Genomic DNA, 20804 nt, shown 5'->3' on the forward strand with positions numbered 1-20804 from the left:
AAATACAAAGATTATCATAATTAAATTTCATCACTCTGGGATAAAGTTCTGATCCCCTCATTCTATCTCTAGTTCTATGGAAAATTCTATAGAAATAGCCACCTGTGCCAGATACAGAAAAGCAGTTCAAATTGTGAAAGCCTTAAAGTTGTGATCTTTGAGATCTGTAGAATAGAAAATAGATGAATATGCTTTTAGCTTTCCCATCATTGCATCTCTGGCATAATAACAGTAGGGAGAAATTCATAAATACCTTATTTTCTCAATATCTATCTCTGTTTATTACAACGTATTTTTTCAACCCTAGAACAGATGGCAAAGATTCATCTTATATAGTGAATATTTGGTTGTTAACTGAAATACATGTTGTCTCCAATAAACAATTTCCTGTTCTGGCTATATCAGTGAGATTAGACAGTAGTGAACACTCAAGGTTATCAGTATAATCACTGTCCAAACAGACTGTTTCTCAGGGATACAAGTGACACATCAGAGCCTCTCTCTCCTGAGAATCTATTGATTTTGTAAAAAAAAAAAAAAAAAAAAAAAAAAATATATATATATATATATATAGTATTTTATACTTGTATTTTATATTTACTTTGTTTTTATTTTGTATATCCTTAGGCGTCATCTATATTGTCACCTTGATGGACTATGAATTTCTTGAACTACCTCTATTCTGTGTATGCTGAACATTTAGAACTTAATTGATCAATAAGTGTTTAATTGTTTAATTCTCAGTATTGAGAATTTAAGGGTTCAAAATTTAAAGTTCTATCATTTTTTGAGGTTCTTCATGAGCTATGGAACCACAATTACCAATGACAATTACACAGTGTCATAAGGAACAGGAAATTGAGGCAATATGTTTTTTGAGAGGAAATATTTCAGTTTATCTTTACAAAATATTCTACATAATAACAAATGGTACTCTGAACAGATAGTCATTATCAAATTTACATATATATAATATAATATACATGCATATATGTATAAATAATGCTCACATATATATATATACACCTAATAACTGTATATATTTAGGTATGAGCATGAGTACATATGACATATACATACAGTACATGTTTATGTGTTGTACATGTATGGTGTAGATGTGCATGTCTGTATAATATATGTATATAGTGTGTATAATGTATATTTAGATACATATATTATATGCATATATTTTATGCATTCATATATATACATAGTATATATATATATATATATATATATATATATATATATATATATATAAAATATATGTATAATAAATATGAAATAAATGCCAGGCAGTAAAGCACCAGGTAATTAGGGAGATAAGAACTAAGGGAAGAATCTTTAATTGTCTCCTTGTTTTAGGTCTTTCCCTTTCCTAATCAATCTTCACAACTGCCAAAAAGAAACTTTACTAAGACAAAGTTCTAATTAAAACATTTTAAAAGTTCCTGATTGCTTTAAAAAAAATTCCTATTTCTTAATCCATTCTTCTTTATAATCTGTTGTCTATAATCTCATTCAAAACTTTTGTCTAAATGTATCAATTTACCATCCATCTCCATTCCAAGAGAGATTGTTTCATTCTTTGAGGCAGTGGTTGGAATTCTGAACTTGTTGTTAGAAAGATGAGTTTAAATAAAGCTGAAGAAACTTTCTGCCTTTATGACCTTAAGTCACTTAACTTCTGTTTGCCTTAATCCACTGGAGAAGAAAATGGCAAATCCCTCCAGTGTCTCTGCCAAGAAAGCCTCATGAATAGCATTGGCGTTCTGTGGTCCACAAGAGTAAGACACAGCCAAACAAATGAACAATAACAATACTGCCTATTACAATACATTCCATAGACATTAGACACTTGACTTAAAGAATTTACATAATGCAAAATAAATACAAATAAATCCCAGAAAATAAATCCATTATTTATCTATTTACCATTGTGCGAGACAGGGCCTAAGGGATATTATTTGAATAATGTATAAATACAGATACATAGCAAGGAATATAACTACATACATATAGATAAGTAGCAAGAATAGGACATGACCAGTAGACACATAGTGAGTGAGTTCTGCTGATATCTGTATATTACTCAGAGAGACAGGAAGCCCTCCGCTTATTGGGTCCATCCTTTCTAGTACATTTATGAGAAGACAAGCATAAGAGTCACATAGGGTGGGCAAACATAGGTGGGTTGCATTTTACAATAATGAAGAGAAATCTATGCTCTATAATCTAGCTGGTTGCCTATGAGCAGTTTGGTAGCATGGAAGATTTGAGTTTAACTATAACCTCAGACACTTACTAGCTGGGTGAGCAAGTCACTTAAGCTCCGTTTGCTTTAGTTTCCTCATCTGTAAAATGGAAATAATAGCACCTCCTTCCCAGGATTGCTGTGAAGATTAATTAAGTATCTCTGAGGTTCTTTACAAATCTTAAAGTACTATGCAATTATTAGCTATTATTCTTTACATTTGTAACCCTACAACCTGGCATAAAACAGCCACAATTAATTCTTCTGATTTTTTTAAAGTCATTTGGAATTAACTGATTTGCCCAGAGTCACACAGTTAGTAAGTGTCTGAAGTCAGATTTGAACTCTGATCCCCCTGACTTCAGCGCTAGTGCTTTATCCACTACATTGTCTAGCTGCTCCACACAATTGATTCTTGATTGATTCATACAGGCTCCTCCATTCTTGAAATGCATTTTTTTCATCTCTGTCTCTAAGGGGTTTTGTCTCCCTTCAAGTTTTAGAGACCATCTTGGTTTTTGTAGTTCTTAGGATTCTCTCATTCTGACAATCACCTTATTTACCTATCTGTATGTGGATTTTTATTCCCCTTATCCCAAGTTCCCCTTAGGAGCCCCCATCAAAAATAACCCCACTGGCTGCTATTTGCAAAGGTAGCCTCTTCTTTAATATGTGTTGCCACAGATTGCTGGCCATGTGCATCTGAATACATAGTGACTTAAGTCCTGTCACCCCCAAAGGACCAAGTAAGCAAATATCATTCCTGTTAAGGAGAGAGGAGATCTGGACACTATTAATGCCGACATCAATGCAAATAATATTACTCTTTTTTTCTCAGTAAAATAATGGTAGAGAAAGAAGATGGAAGAAATGATTGTGTTCCCTGAGATTTGAAAACTTATTCATAACAGGACTCTTCTCATTTCCATTATTGCCCATTTTGTAAACCAAAGCTTCCTAAACTGTGGGTCATGGGGTTCATATAATTGAATATGGGAGTTGTGAAAATTTTGACAACAGTAAAAGGTATGAAATATTCTGACAAGATTTAACTCATTATGTAAAAATAAACAAGCACATCCATTTCATTGGTATGCAAAATTTTCATCTTTAATAAATGGTAAAATTTTACATATATATATATATATATATGCACATTCACCAGAGTTGTTTTAAAATGTATTTTAATGTATACCTAGTTTATATAACTATAACTATATACCTAGGGTTGTATAAAAATTTCTTGGGAAAAAAGTAGTTTAGAGTAGGGAAAAAAATAAGAAACCATACTCCAAACAACAATACCAAAATGGGGATGAAAAAGGACATAAAACCAAAGTGGGTACTCTAGCTATTCATGGACTGAGATTATTGGTCTTTCTCTATTAATAAGCTTTCAATCAATGCCATCAACTGTTCCATTTTTTCTCCTTTAATCAGCTAAAAATCTTATCAACTCATTTCCATCCTCACATGGCTAACAAACTTCCAGCTATTATATTTCTCGCTTTATGGTTTGAAGAAGCCAATTGTTAAAGTAAGAAGCACTTCCCCCTGCTACTTCATGCTCTCTGTCCCTGTCTAACCTATCCCTACTCTTCCCCTCTTCCCCAGGTCTTCCCCATATAATAATAATAATAATAATAATAAGCACCTTTTTTACTTTACAAATCAGCCACTCATGCTCTCATTTTTTATAATTTATTGAAATCCATCTTTCTTCACTTAATTTTTCCATTGTGGGTGATATACATCTTCAGATCTAAAGTAGAAGTAGGTATGTTCTTTTTTCCTCAATACCTTTTTTTCTGATATTCTCTCTCCTGCATCATTCACCTCTTATTCTTCTTTCACTCCATATAGCTGTACCATCTTTTTCAGATCTAAGTTAATATCTTCTATCAACCTTCAGTTTAATCTCTCTTTTTTTAAAATAAGTCAATATCTGGTTCACATTCTCTTCCTCTTCATCCCAACTCCTCAAATACTATGACTTCTCAGTTCATTAAGCTCAGCTTCTAGGACTTATATCCCCACTCTATTTTTAGTCACCCACAGGGTTGGTCATTGTCCCTCAAAAGTTTTCTGCTACAAATTACAAAACACTTGCCACAAAAATAAAGTCAGATTTAAATAATTGGAAAGACATTCAATGTTCTTGGATAGGCCGAGCGAATATAATAAAGATGACAATACTCCCCAAACTAATCTATTTATTTAGTGCTATACCAATCAGACTCCCAAGAAACTATTTTAATGACCTAGAAAAAATAACAACAAAATTCATATGGAAGAATAAAAGGTCGAGAATTGCAAGGGAACTAATGAAAAAAAAGTCAGAGGAAGGTGGTCTAAGTGTACCTGATTTAAAGCTATATTATAAAGCAACAGTCACCAAAACCATTTGGTATTGGCTAAGAAATAGACTAGTTGATCAGTGGCATAGGTTAGGTTCACAGGACAAGATAGTGAATAAAAATAGCAATCTAATCTTTGACAAACCCAAAGATCCCAAATTTTGGGATAAGAATTCATTATTTAACAAAAACTGCTGGGAAAACTGGAAATTAGTATGGCAGAAACTAGGCATGGACCCACATTTAACACCACATACTAAGATTAGATCAAAATGGGTCCAAGATTTAGGCATAAAGAACGAAATCATAAATAAATTGGAGGAACATGGGATGGTTTACCTCACAGACTTGTGGAGGAGGAAGGAGTTTGTGTCCAAGGGAGAACTAGAGACCATTATTGAGCACAAAATAGAACATTTTGATTACACCAAATTAAAAAGTTTCTGCACAAACAAAACTAATGCAATCAAGATTAGAAGGGAAGTAACAAATTGGGAAAAAATTTTTACAGTTAAAGGTTCTGATAAAGGCCTCATCTCCAAAATATACAGAGAATTGACTTTAATTTATAAGAAATCAAGCCATTCTCCAATTGATAAATGGTCAAAGGATATGAACAGACAATTTTCAGATGATGAAATTAAAACTATTTCCACTCATATGAAAGAGTGTTCCAAATCACTATTGATCAGAGAAATGCAAATTAAGACAACTCTGAGGTATCATTACACACCTGTCAGATTGGCTAAAATGACAGGAACAAATAACGATGAATGTTGGAGGGGCTGTGGGAAAACTGGGACACTGATGCATTGTTGGTGGAGTTGTGAAAGAATCCAACCATTCTGGAGAGCAATCTGGAATTATGCCCAAAAAGTTATCAAAATGTGCATACCCTTTGACCCAGCCATACTACTACTGGGCTTATACCCCAAGGAACTACTAGAGAAGGGAAAGGGTCCTGTATGTGCCAAAATGTTTGTGGCAGCCCTTTTCATAGTGGCTAGAAGCTGGAAGATGAATGGATGTCCATCAATTGGAGAATGGTTGGGTAAACTATGGTATATGAATGTTATGGAATATTACTGTTCTATAAGAAATGACCAACAGGAGAAATACAGAGAGGCTTGGAGAGACTTACATCAACTGATGTTGAGTGAAACGAGCAGAACCAGAAGATCATTATACACTTCAACAATGATACTGTACGAGGATGTATGCTGATGGAAGTGGATTTCTTCAACATAGAGAAGAGCTAATCCAATTCCAATTGATTAATGATGGACAGAACCAGCTACATCCAGAAAAGGAACACTGGGAAATAAATGTAAACTGTTATTTTTACCTTCTGAATCCAATTCTTCCTGTGCAACAAAAAATTCGGTTCTACACACATATATTGTATCTAAATTATACTGTAATATATTTAACATATATAAGACTGCTTGCCATCAGGGGGAGGGGGTTGGGGGAGGAAGGGAAAAAATCTGAATAGAAGTAAGTGCAAGGGATAATGTTGTAAAAAATTACCCATGCATATGTACTGTCAAAAAATGTTATAATTATAAAATAAAATAAAAAATTAAAAAAAAAAAAAATAAATTTCACCAAAAAAAAAAAAAAAGAAGAAAAATAAATATAATCAATAAGAATTTTAAAAAACAAAAAAAAAAAAAAAAAAAAAAAAAAAAAGTTTTCTGCTACCATAATTTTCAAGTCCTTTCATGTTTTCTTCCTTTTTTTGCCTTCCTGTGGATTTCTCATGTTTAACATTGTACTACTCTTGTCCTGAAGTAGCTATTTGAGACCATTGGTACCTCCCATTTATACCTGTCTGTCTTTCTGACATGTCTATTCTTTTTTTCTTTCACTGTTTTAATCCTATGGTTTAGCAGTTTTACTGAACATTTTCCTCCACCTTCAAATCCCTTGCCCATTTCAATCTTCAATCACCTGCTATTTTTCTTCCTACTGCTGTATACTACTTGAGAAAATTACAGAACCTTGCTCACTAGGTCCACTATAAATTTAAGTAATGTAATATAATTTATGTGATCTAATTTCAATTGTTCTATCATTTGTTTTGATAATTCTTTTCTCATTTCTTGATTGACTATCATGTTCTTTAAAATGATTATCTCCAAATTTTTCCCACTCTACTTGTTAATTTGTTATTCTCTCTCATAATGCGGCCCTCCCTCATTTCAAGGTTGTTTGTCATAGGAATGCTCATATATCAAACTTTGCCCTCAGATGAGAAAACATACCTTATTTTTGCAAAGGTATAAAACTATGGGTAGGGGATATTGCATATACTTTTAGACTTAATTAATGTGTTCATTAATTTTGCTAAATTGATATTTTTAACTTTTTTGTTGTTACAAAGGCTGATTCTCTAGAGAGGGGAGAAGAAAAGGTATATTTGAAAATGAAGTTGATGTCGAAACAAAACGCATAATTTTAACCAATCCTATTATATCTTTTCCTGTATTTTATTCTTTTGCTAAAGTATCTAAGAAAAAAGTGTTTTCCTTGCCAAAGCTAAAACCAAAACATGGCCCCCTCAACATTTCAAAACTCTTCTGGGAATTTGTCCCATTCAGAATTTTCTTTCTCTCCCTCACATATTGTCTTCCCTCATGAGCGTCATCACTGTTCTCATAGGCTAAAAATATGTGCTAATTTTGTCCACTTTGGAAAATTTTCACTTGATTCAGCCATTCTTTAAAACTATTATCCCAAATTTCCTCCCTTTCAATGGATAATTCTTTTAAAAGAGTCACTTACATCTGCTATCTTTGCTTTCTCACCCCTCATTTTCTTTTTGGAATTAGAGAATCAGAAAGGACCTCAAAATGCCTTCATCCAATCCGTGTGTGTGTGTGTGTGTGTGTGTTCAAATATATGTATATGTATATTTTGATATATATTAAAAGAATCCTTCTCTAACTTACTAGACAAGTAATCTCTCAGTTTTTCCTCATTCCCTTACTATCTGTTTTCCAGTCCACCAGTCTACTTGAAACTGTTCTTTCAAAGGTAATTGATGATTTCTTTCTTGCTGTAAAGGATACCTTTTTCTCAGTCTTCATGCTCCTTGATAACTTTGAAGCTGCTGATATTGTTAATTTACCCTTTCTTCTCTTAATTTTATGTAAGTGCTTTCTCCTAGTTCTCCTTGCACCCACCCAACTGATGCTTCTGTCTTATTTCCTCATTCATCATCCAACACTCATCCTCCACCTGTAAGGTATCCCTCAAGGCTCTATTTTCCACCCTCTTCTTGCCTTTGTTTCTTAAGATTCCATCTATTCTCGTGGATTTAGCAGCCATCTCCAGGTTTATTTTAGAATATTTCTCCTCATTTTAGATTTCCTATTAGGATCCCCTTTCTATTCTCTTTATAAATCAGCCCCAGAATAACTGGAATAACATAACTGAGCTGCCCGTTCTAAATCTCTGATCATTTTCTGATTATATCAGTAATTCTCCGTAAACCTACACAGACATTAAAGATAAATAGCTACATGGAAGTTCCAGAGTAAGTAGTTTCTCCAACTCCTGGTCCCCTGGGCATCCCTAAACCTATAGAATTGTTCGTGGTACTGAAAGAAGGCTCAAGAGGAACGTGTAATTTATGCTACTCTGAGTTCTAAAAGCTGTTCTCCAAACTTTCTTATATGCACAGGTTAATGGCCTGGTGCCCTGGAAAAGATGATGACTGCCATCTACTGGAATTGTTCTGAACTGCAGATAGTGGCAAGTGCCTATGCTGCAGAAAGCGAATGAGGCACAGTCTTAATTAGCACTATTTAAAGACTAGAAGGCTTTGTGTTTGGTCTTTGAGATACCACAAGAACTATGAGTAGAGCCTACCAACCAGATGGGGAAGAGCATCACCTAATTGAGAAGAGATGAATTGTGGGAGTAGTGGAGCAGAAGTAAAGATTGGTAAAAGGGGCTTAGGTGAGGCAGGTGATGGCAGGAATGGTGAGGAAACTACCAGTGGGACCTTCTCTAGGAAAGGAGAACTGGGAGATAAGATATCCCTCCATTCTCCCAGTTTACTATATTTGAAATCAGGAAGATTTCTGAGCCAATCTGAGCCTCAACCTCTCTTATTGATTAGTTGACAGAACATGGACAAGTTAACTTCTCTGAGACTCAGTTTCCCCACTTGTCCTTTAGCTTATATAAAATACAAATAATGATACAACTAGTACACACTTTACAAGATTGCTGGGAGAGTTGAATGAGGAAAAAATGGAAAATGTTTTACAAATTGAAAGCACACTGAATGTAAGCCATTATTATTATGTTTGAAACTATAAAAGAAGAACTGCAGTTTAGAAAGAAATAAGAAAAGGGACTTAGAGAAGTAGAAGTGAATCTGCACCTATCCAAATACTTGAGATTGGAAGTCATTCACTCAGTCAATAAACATTTATTAGGCTCAAAAGCATTTGTGTCAGGTGAAAGAGAAAGAGGGGGGAGAAAGGAGGGAGGAGAAAGAAAGAGAGAGAGAGAATGACAGAGAGACAGAGAGACAGAAAGAGACAGAGAAAGAAGGAGAGAAGATCAGTTCCTACCTTAAGGAGTATATTCCATGCTAATAGGGGAGTCAATATATAAACAACTGGGTCCATAAATAATGTTTTCAGAGTAGATGAATATAATCTGAAAGAGTAATACAGTATAAGGTAGAAGAACCAGGCTAGACCTTGAAAAAATAGAATTTGAAATAAGTCCTGAAAAAAAGCAAAGAAGAGAAGGTTGAGGTGAAGATTGAGGACTTTGCAGTCATAACCAGAGATATTTAGTCCTAGTTGTTGTGAACATACTAACAATGTAGCTAGATCATAGAGTGTATGGAAGGGAATTAAGTGTTAAATCACTGGAAATGTGTATACTTGGTTACAAAGAACTTTATAGGCCAGAGGACTTTATATTTGATCCCTGAATTACTTAAGAGCCAATTTCAACTTTTTGAAAACAGGAAGGAGGGGAGGGTGACATGATGAGATGTGAACTTTTATTTGTTTCCAAAGAAAAGGAAGTCAGTCAGTAAAAAAAAAAAAAAAAAAAAAAAATCTATAAATATCAGGCCCTGTCTAAGTGTTGGAAATACAGAGAAAGGTAAAAATCAAGAGCCTGTTATTCAAGGTGCTCACACTCTAATGAGGAAATAATATGTAAACAACAAGAGAGAGATACAAAATATATACAGCATAAATGGAAGGTGATCTCTAAAAAGGGAAAAGGGGGAAAGGAGAGCTGTAGGAGCTTCCTGCAAAAAGATGAGATTTGAGCTGTCTTAGAGAGAGAGAGAAAGCCAGGAGTGAATAGTGTGAGGGAAATAAAAAAAAATGTAGCATGAAATGGAAAAAGAAGAATCATTGAATATTTGAATTCAAGTCATAGAAAGATTCTCCATAAAATAGATGAAACTATACCAACTGAGGAAGAAGCAGCTGCTTATCCTCTAGGGAATGATGCTAAGAATTCACAGTCCCACCATAAGAGAAATCATTCATGAGAATCAAATAGAGAAAATAATCACTGATGGTTCAGGACTCCATGATGAAATACATTGAGATCAGAAGCAGAAGCAGCTTTAAGAGTTCTCAAGCCAGAGAGATGGAAAGACTTGACAACGAATCAGAAAGAGAGTAAAAGAGACCTTTGTGTTAGTACTGGATTAAGGACCAGATGTTCTAAGGCAACTCCATGGCCTATACACAGATTTGGTTCATAGTTCCAAAGCAAAGAAAAGCATTTTCAGTTAAGAGAGATCATCAGAGCCTTATGATATAGTATTGCTTTTGGTCATATGGTATCAGGGACTCAGAGGAATAGTATCACAGCTCTAAGAGAGTAGAAGTCAAGGGTTCAGGGACCTTTCTTGGAAAGCTTTTTAAAAGAATGCAGAGCAGGGAAGCAAGTTAGTGGATAGAGCACCAGCCTTGAAGTCAGGAGGATCTGAGTTCAAATCTGAACTTAGACACTTACCACTTACTGACTGTGTGACCCTGGGCAAGTCACTTAACCCCAATTACCAAAGGGGGAAAAAAATGCAGACCAGGAAAACAATGACCACACCTTTCCCCAGGTAATACTAACTTGGAAGTACCAAAAACTCCAAATCCTTCAAACTCATTCTGAAAACATAAATTCAAAAAAGCCTAAAGTCTGAGACAGTGACCCCACCACCACTCCTGAAAACAGAGACCAACTTTAACATAAAGTTCAAAATCAAGAAATAGTGTAGAAAAAATAATAAATAACAACAAGAAAAATACAGGATGATAAAAAGCTGCTTTGGTAATAGGAAAAGACCAAGAGACAAATTCAAAAGAAGACAATGAATTCAAAATATCTACAAATAAAGCCTCAAAGAAAAATGTTAGTTGGACAAAAGTCCAACAAGAATTCCTGCAAGACCCAAATATTGTTTTTAAAATTAAATAACAATGGTAGAGGAAAAAAATAGGTAAAAAGATATAAGCAAAGGAAGAAAACTAAGAAAAAAATAATGAAGAACTTAGTAAAAGAAGCATAAAGATACTGAAAAAATAAAACCTTAAAAATGAAATATTTCCAAATTACATGTAAAAATTAACAATCTTTTAAAAAATATTAGTTCCACATCCTCTCCCTTCCTCTTTCTCCTATATCCTTAAGAAGGCAATTTCACATCAATTATACATATGCAAAGTCATGTAAAATAGTTTCATAGTAATCATGTTGCAAAAAAGAAACAAAATTATAAAAATAAAGCTAAAAATTGACTAATTTTGCATTTTTATAACATTACTAATATGAAAATACTTTGTATGTTTTCACATGTGTAGTCAATATATTTGCTTGATTTCTCAAGGAGGGAAAGGGGGTGAGAAAGAGAAGATGATTTGAAAATCAAAATTGTTGGGGCAGCTAGGTGGTGCAGTAGAGAGAGTACCAGCCCTGAAGTCAGGAGGAACTGAATTCAAATCTGATCTTAGATACTTCCTAGCTATGTGACCCTGGGCAAGTCACTTAACCCCAATTGCCTCAGCAAAAAAGAAAAGAAAATCAAAATTGTTACATATACTAGGAAATGTTTAATAAATTAAATGTATTTTATAAAGTTAAATATATTTTAAAATGATTTGTTGAACAGAATAGGGCAATAACTAGAAAAAAAATAGCATCTAGGACCACATCTCTGAACATGACAGGAGAATAGTAAATCTTTTGAGTAATGATAGATAACTCCAGCTACATATATCATGGCAAATCTCTCAATACCCTAGAACTTTTAGTGGAATTAATCATTAACAGTCAATTTAAGAAATATCACAATTGGTGACAGTCCAAAACAATCAATTATACCAACCTGATTTCTTTGCTATTGTCAAAATGGTTCTTCACAGCACTATGCACCTGAGAAGCACACCATAACAAAATAATGCTTAAAAATTTGCAAACTTCTTTGCCTGAAATAGCTCCTATGAGGTAGGGAGTATATTGCACGCATTCTCATTCTCATTTTGTGACCTAGGAAACCATTAAATCTTCTGTCTTAGGAGACAAAGTTAGTAAGATTTAAATCCAAGTCTCAGAAATGTAGAAAATTTGTAATGTGATAAGAGTCTCTCAAATTCATCCCTTGAAACTCAAAAATTTACTCTCCTTGTCATTTTTTTATTTTAATGTTTCAGACTTAAAAAAAAAACTGAGTGTACTAACAAAACTTTAAGATGCAAGAAAATGACTAGTAGTTGCTTCTGCATTCAGTAGCTCACATATGAACGCTGACATTTCTAATGTAAATTACTGATTGGCAGTCTTATTTCTTTATATATATATATATCAGGACCTTAAGTTCTTAGTTGTGGAAGAGAAAAGGGAAGTTATTTTGTGCAAACACCTCAAATTCTAAATACAATGTTTCCCTTCTCACTATTCTTATAGACTTGAAAGTTAATGAAGGATAAAGATGAAACTTTGAATGTCTAGCACATTATGAAATATAAACAAGTAAATGTATCTTATATGGTCTTGGCTGTAATTGCTTTGTTTTTTTTTTGTTTGTTTGTTTGTTTGTTTGTTTGTTTTTTCTTCCAACTGTATAGAGGAACTTCTTTTGTGGACTTGGGAACTAGAGTAAGAAAGAATCACTTGCATATAGTAAACAGATTCCAATCAGTTTAACACAATAAGTAAATGCTATGGCTTATATCTATTTTTCAGAAGTTCTCTCTAGCTAAATTTACAGAAACTTGTTCCCAGGTGGTTGTGGAATAATGTTTTTACCATTGCCACTCTAAAATAAATTTACCAGATTATAGAAATATTATGATCTGTGTCCATGAAACCAACACAAACAATCAGGAACTCCTGGATGTTTGAAGTATTTAAGTATATTAGCATAATTCATAATGGCAAGATTCAACTCCAATTCATTTAAATAAAGACTTATTAATCACTTTCTGATTGAGAAAAGAAAATGTGACTAAAGCTTAGAGAATGGAAAACACTGGACACCTACAGAAACTATAACTCTGTAGGTTGCTAAGGGAAATACAAAATTTAAAAACAGCAGGATTTCTGTCCTAAAGAATCTAATCTAGAGGGAGATATAAATAGATCATACAAAGATGCATAGACAAATAGCTGTAATATCAAATGACATGTTTTAACTGCATATAGTAAGAGAGGAAATTAATGATGTCTAAGGAACTGGAGGGAAGTTGAGGTATAAATCACCATTCATGAAAACTTCCTACAGAAATCAGAATTTGAATTATAAAATCAGATTTGAAAAGCACTTCAGCAATCATTTTGTTTAACTTACATAAGATCAGAAATCTTCTTTCTAACAAGGGATCATCCAGCTAAGTTTTTATACTTCTAGTGATGGGAAACCACTGGGCTAGGTTGTAAAAGAGTAGGTAAATTTTTAACAGGTAGAAAAAAGGAAGAGAGAGGTCATCTAAAATATAGAAGAAAATGTGACTATGATCTTAGAGGAAGGGGGAAAAGGACATTCAACTGTCATATGGTTCTCTCTGATTGGCTTTTAAAGATTTTCACAACATGATTACAACCTACCTTTTTCACCTTACCATATATACATTATTTCCCTTGATGCATTATACCATCTATCCTCAAACTGGCCCTTTTCCTGTTTGTCACACATTGTTCTCTCTCTTAATCTCTTGTCTTTGCATGAACTATCTTTCATTACTAACCCCTATGTTATACTCTTTCCTCATGTCTATCTTTCAGAATGCTTTGGTTCCTTCAAAACTCAGCTCAAATATCAACTTCTTCATGAAATTTGATTGGATTTTCTGCTTTTCTCAGATCCTCGTGTTTTCTCCCAGAAATTACTTTATAATTATTTTTATATACTTATATTTATGAAGATTATTTCTCCTAATAGATTGCAAATTCTTTGAGATCAGGGACTGACACATTTTTGTTCTATCTCTAGTGCCCAGCACACTATCTTACCACACATAGTGATATGTGACTGCTCGCTCACTGATTGATTTACCAAGGGAACATAGTATAGAAAGTTGTATGTAAGTATACATAGTATAGAAAGGTTGGATATATTAATTACATTGAATGTCAAACTAAGAAGTTTGAACTAGAATGGCAAGAAAAATCCAGTAAGCTTTCAAGCAGCAAAAATGATAGTGATTGTTGGTGGAGAGAATCTAGAAAAAGAGGGAAAATGGAGGCTGTATATAAAATCTTGAAGAAGTTTGGAATGATCATATCCTGATTCCTCCATACCGTTTTTTTTCATATTATTTTTCTCTTATTGTTGTTCAGTTGTGCCTGACTTTTCATAATTCTATTAGAAGGTTTTCTTGGCAAAGATACCAGAGTAGTTTGCTATTTTCTTCTCCGGTTCATTTTACAGATGAGGAAACTGAAGCACACAGGATTCAGTGACTTTCCCAGGGTCACATAGCTAATAAGTGTCTGGGGCCAGAATGGAATTTATATCTTCCTAATTCCAGACCCACTGCTCTATTCACTGCACCAATTACCTATTTCACTTTTCTCTAAGTTTTATTAGTAATTCAGCTATTCTAGCCTATTTGCAATTGCTCATACCTGAGAGTTCATCTTTCAATCTACTGTACTTGCATTGAGTGTCCTTTATACCTTCTCTCTTCTTATCTCTGACTCCTAGCTTCTTTAACTTCCTTAAAAACTTAGCTTAGATCACACATTCTTTAGGAGGCCTTTTCTTGCCCACTATCTTGAGTTATTTTGCTCTAAAAATACCTTCCATTCATAGTATACATATCTTGTATGACATAGTAATTTGCATGTTGTCTTCCCCTGTGTGTTTTGCTTTGGTTTGGTTATATTTGAATTCTTAGACATTAGCAGAGTACCTGTCACATAACTAATACAGTTGTCCCTTCCAAGGTGTTACTTTCCCTGTTGTGGTTTTGATATATCAAGAGATAGATCAGCATAAGTAAGTAAATGGGAATTTGGGGGGGAGTTTTGTGGAAGCTACAGGTGACATAAAAAGGTTAGCAGATCACACAGAAAAAGTGTAGAAACTCAGAAATGCATTAAATGTATGCATAGGATTGTATTATATCAGCATGTTTTACTATATTATAAAGCAGCAGTCACCAAACCATTTGGCTAAGAAATAGACCAGTTGATCAGTGGAATAGGTTAGGTTCACAGGAAAAGATAGTGAATAAAAATAGCAATCTAGTGTTTGATAAACCCAAAGATCCCAAATTTTGGGATAAGAATTCATTATTTGACAAAAACTGCTGGGAAAACTGGAAATTAGTATGGCAGAAACTGGGCATAAACCCACACTTAACACTACATACTAATATAAGATCAAAATGGGTCCATAATTTAGGCATAAAGAACGAAATCATAAATAAATTAGAGGAACATAGGATAGTTTACCTCTCAGACTTGTGGAGGAGGAAGGAATTTGTGACCAAAGGCGAACTAGAGATCATTATTGATCATAAAATAGAAAATTTTGATTACATCAAATTAAAAAGCTTTTGTACAAACAAAACTAATGCAAACAAAATTAGAAGGGAAGTAACAAATTGGAAAAACATTTTTACAGTTAAAGGTTCTGATAAAGGCCTCATCTCCAAAATATACAGAGAATTGACTCTAATTTATATGAAATCAAACCATTCTCCAATTGATACATGGTCAAAGGATATGAACAATGTTCAGATGACGGAATTGAAACTATTTCCACTCATATGAAAGAGTATTCCAAATCATTATTGATCAGAGAAATGCAAATTAAGACAACTCTGAGATACCACTACACACCTGTCAGATTGGCTAAGATGACAGGAACAAATAATGATGAATGTTGGAGGGGATGTGGGAAAACTGGGACACTGATGCATTGTTCGTGGAGTTGTGAAAGAATCCAATCATTCTGTAGAGCAATCTGGAATTATGCCCCAAAAGTTATCAAACTGTGCATACCCTTTGATCCAGCAGTGCTACTACTGGGTTTATATCCCAAAGAAATACTAAAGAAGGGAAAGGGACTTGTATGTGCCAAAATGTTTGTGGAAGCCCTTTTTGTAGTGTCTAGAAACTGGAAGTTGAATGGATGCCCATCAATTGGAGAATGGTCGCTAAATTATGGTATATGAATGTTATGGAATATTATCTGTAAGAAATGATCAGCAGGATGAATATAGAGAGGCTTGGAGAGACTTACATCAACTGATGCTGAGTGAAACGAGCAGAACTAGGAGATCATTATACACTTCAATAGCAATATTGTATGAGGATGTACTCTGATGGAAGTGAATATCTTCAACATAGAGAAGATGTAATCCAGTTCCAATTGGTCAATGATGGACAGAATCAGCTACACCAAAGAAGGAACACTGGGAAAAGAGTGTAAACTGTTTGCATTTTTTGTTTTTCTTCCCAGATTATTTTTACCTTCTAAATCCAATTCTTCCTTTACAACAATAACAACAAAAAAATTCGGTTCTGCACATATATATTGTATCTAGGATATACTATAACATACTTAATATGTATGAGATTGCCTGTCATCTAGGGGAGGGGTTGGAGGGAAGGAGGGGAAAAATTCAGAACAAAAGGGAGTATAAGGGATAATGTTGTAAACAATTACCTATTCATATGTACTGTCAAAAATATTACAATTATAAAATTAATAAAAAAAATTTAAAAAATCATCATGTTTTATCTTTTAATACCTTAACAATTGACTTATTCTCTGGCAGAAAGGAAGGATAAAATATTTTTCATGGAATTTCCAGATCACAAGGGCAACACTCCTCTAACCCCCACAATGTGGAAGAGATAGCTATACTTGATAAAGGATTCTTGAATGACTACTTTAATATCCATAAAAGTTTTACATGTATTGTTCTAGATACAATATGGTGATACAAAGGCACAAGTGAAATAAGGGGTGGGTTATGTCTCCCATGGGTTGCAGGACTAAGTTTAAATATTTGTTATATCTTTTTAAGTAAATATTTCTTTGTCAAAGCTATTATAACTAACAGTGGCTAAATGGAACTGGAGTATAGGGCAGTACTCCCTATAATTGAGGAATACTACTGGTAGAGGCTGGAGTCATTTGCAGAGAGCCTAGATACCTCATATTTACTCTTAAAAGGCACCCCCATAGGGAGTGTTGAAATATACAATATCTGTTTTTTAGGAAGTGGAAATAAGGGTGGTCTGATTTGGGAGGAGGGAAAGGACTAAAAACTGGAATCTGGAAAGATTTCAACTAGGAGGTGACACAAGCTGGGGTTTGGAGGAAACATATAATTCTAAAAGGTGGGAGTGAGGAGGTATATATGGAATGGAAACTCTCATGCAAAGGCATAGGGAAAGAATTAAAAGGGAATATTAATAAACATTTATTATTACACTCTGTTCCAAGCACTATGCTAAATTCTGGGTCTACAAAGAAAGACAAAAGTCACAGCTATCAAGGACTTCACATAGGAGAGACAGCATGTATTAGGTACAAGGCATTGCAGAGTTTATTGGAAAGGCTAGAAAAGATCAGGAATTTCTGTTATTTCTGAAGGAAGGGATGAAAAAACATCTAAAAAGACTGAATTATCCAAATATATAAAATCCTGCAGAAAGGCTAACAAATAAACAATATATATATATATATATATATATATATATATATATATATATATATATATACATATATATATATATGCGTGTGTGTATGTGTGTATGACTAAAAATAACAAAACAACAACGAAATGGATTATGTTCTAGGTAATATGTTCTTGGGGGTAAAATCTGCCATGGACTCAGGTTCCATGATCTTTGATAACTCAACATCCTGGACTTTAAAACCCGACAACGTCACAGTCTATATTCTTCATCTAAAAACAGGAAATAACAAATGCCAAGAGGCAAATAACAGAAGCCCATAATATAGGCTCCATATTGGTGTTCCAGGGAAGAAAGAACTAGTAGTAGGAGACTGTCTGCCACTGCTACTATCACTTCCACCAATATCAACACCATGAATATTTATCTTCATGGAAATGTTAGGTGAAAAAGGACTTAAGATCATTCTCCAACCTAGAGAAGGCAAATAGATGTGCATTGTTGTTCTTTGTCCTGCCACCCACTCCTCCCACCCCCAGAGAGGGGAAAAAGGGCCAAACTGCCAGGGAATGGATATAGGTAAAAAGCTATTCTCAACCTTGGATTAGCAGTCAATCCAAAATCCATTTCTTCACCATATGGTTAGCAGATCATAAATTGTTTCCCTATGGATTTTGCAAAATCCACATTATGAATTTCTTCAAGCCAACAGCATGTATTATATTCACAAGGTCTAGGATCTCATTGGTTATTCCTTCATACATGTGTGCTCCCCAAAATGAAGATAATTCCTTTCTTAGCAGCCTACCTTACCTCATTATCTAACCTTTAACAATGATGCTCATTTGTTCAGTAAACATTGTATTATTGATACTGTTTACATTGACTTATTTTTTAGTTCTGGATCTCTTTTTTTTAAATTAAAGTTTAATTTACATAAGCATTGAACATCAATGGATATTAAGTGAATGCTGATTTGGGTGCTCAAGCACATAACAATTTACCTCACTAAAAATTAATTTTAATTATGTCTTCAATTGGGAGATGTAAATCTGCCAGATGTTTTTCAAGAAAGAATTACTATCCCCCATCAGGGTAAGATTGTATTCCAATAGTCTTCTAATTAGTCTCCTTGCCTCAAGTCTAATTTCTCTTTAATCCTTTCTACCTATAGTTGCTAAAGTGATTTTCCTAAAGTGCTATTCTGACCATGTCAATCCCCCTCTCAATAAACTGCAGTGATTCACTATTACCTTTAAAATCAAATGTGAGTTTCTCTATTTGGCAATTAAAACTCTTGGAATTCTGGTTCCAATTTATTTTCCCAGGTTTATTACAAATTCTCTCTTTCAATATCCCCCTGTGGTGTCATCTGATTGGCTGGCTAATTTTGCTGTTCCATATACATAGTGTTCCATTTCCTATTGTAGTTTCTATGTACTGGCTGGCCTTCATACTGAAATTCAACAACTCTTCATTTTTTCCTCTATTTTCTACAAAAATGAGAAAAAGCTTCAACTTCTATGTGACACCTTTTCTGAATCACCTTCTCCCTTTTGTAGTTAGTACATCTCCTCCATACACAAAAATTTATTTTACATATATATATATATATATATATACATATATATATGTATGTGTAATAGTATGTTGGATTTAGATTTCAACTAAATTGAACTAAATTGAAAATCAAAAGAGGTAGAAAGATTGAAACACAAAGGAAAAAGACCTTTCAGAAGCAAAAGAAACACCGTATCTAGAATATGGTACTTGAATAGCTCAACTGAGTATGAAAAGGGCAGATAGTAGGTGAACTCACTCTAGGATAAGTGGTATCCTATAGAAACTATACCTGGGAAGTGTCATATTGACTTAAAAAGCCACAATTTAATCTTATCTATGTTGTAATCTTTTAAAATTTATTTTGTTAAACATTCCTCAATTATATTTTAATGTTTTTAGGGTCACTCTGGGTAATTTTGCTCAAAGTTTGACACCTTTACTGTAGGGTGCAGTTTTGCTTCAATATTTTTATTTTCCACCATCCATCTACATAGGATCAAATAAGTATTGAGGAAGTATAACTTGTTTGATCATCATAAGTAAAGGTGAAATCCTGATTGAGACAGGCCACTTCTGAATCCGGAAGAATTTTTAAATAAGAGACACTAGACTTCTCTAATCATTGACCTGAAACTCTAAAAGAGTTTAAGAGGGAAGGAACTTAGGTTAAGGACCATTATCCTGACTGAATGGATCCTTATAACACTCCAGATGAAAAAAATGAAGGATTTCACAGGCAATCCAGTAATTAGAGACAGTTAAAGATTGCCTCAGACCATCAAAGATTAAGATCAAGGGTATAGTTGATTATATAACACAAACTTCTAAAGTCCCAGAAAACTAAGCAATCTGTCTGATCCAGTTCAAGAAGTAGTTTCCTTATCACAAAACAATCTACTTTACACAAGCTAGTAGTAGCCATACCCAGTGGTCATGAAACCTGCCCAGTGCAGTCTATCATTGCAGATATAGTCTGGCAAGAGGCCAGTCCAGCAGAAAAGCAATCAATCTAACTGAAATGCCCATTGAAAAACCAGTCCAGTTGGGCAGAAGAGTGATTCATCCATTACTAGCTGTCAGATATCAATTCATTGTTAGGAAGGCAATATATTTGCAAGTCTTCACAAACTTCAGTGAGAATAGATACCCAGCAGTATCAAACCTAAAACTATACTATAAAGCATCAGTCATCAAACCCATTTGGTATTGGCTAAGAAATAGGGTGATGGATCAGTGGAATAGATTAGATACACAAGAAACAATAATCAAAGCCTATAGCAATCTAGTATTTTATAAATCCCCAAATTCCAGCTTCTGAATAAGAACTCACTATTTGACAAAAATTGCTTAGAAAACTGGAAATTTGGCGTAGACCTACATCTCACATACTCAAATAAGGTCAAAATGGATATATGATTTGGGCATGCTACCATAAACAAATTAGGAGAGCAAGGGGTAATTTACCTATCAGATCTTTGGAGAAGGGA

Source organism: Sminthopsis crassicaudata, chromosome 4, assembly GCF_048593235.1.
Source record: "Sminthopsis crassicaudata isolate SCR6 chromosome 4, ASM4859323v1, whole genome shotgun sequence".
Lineage (NCBI taxonomy): Eukaryota > Metazoa > Chordata > Mammalia > Dasyuromorphia > Dasyuridae > Sminthopsis > Sminthopsis crassicaudata.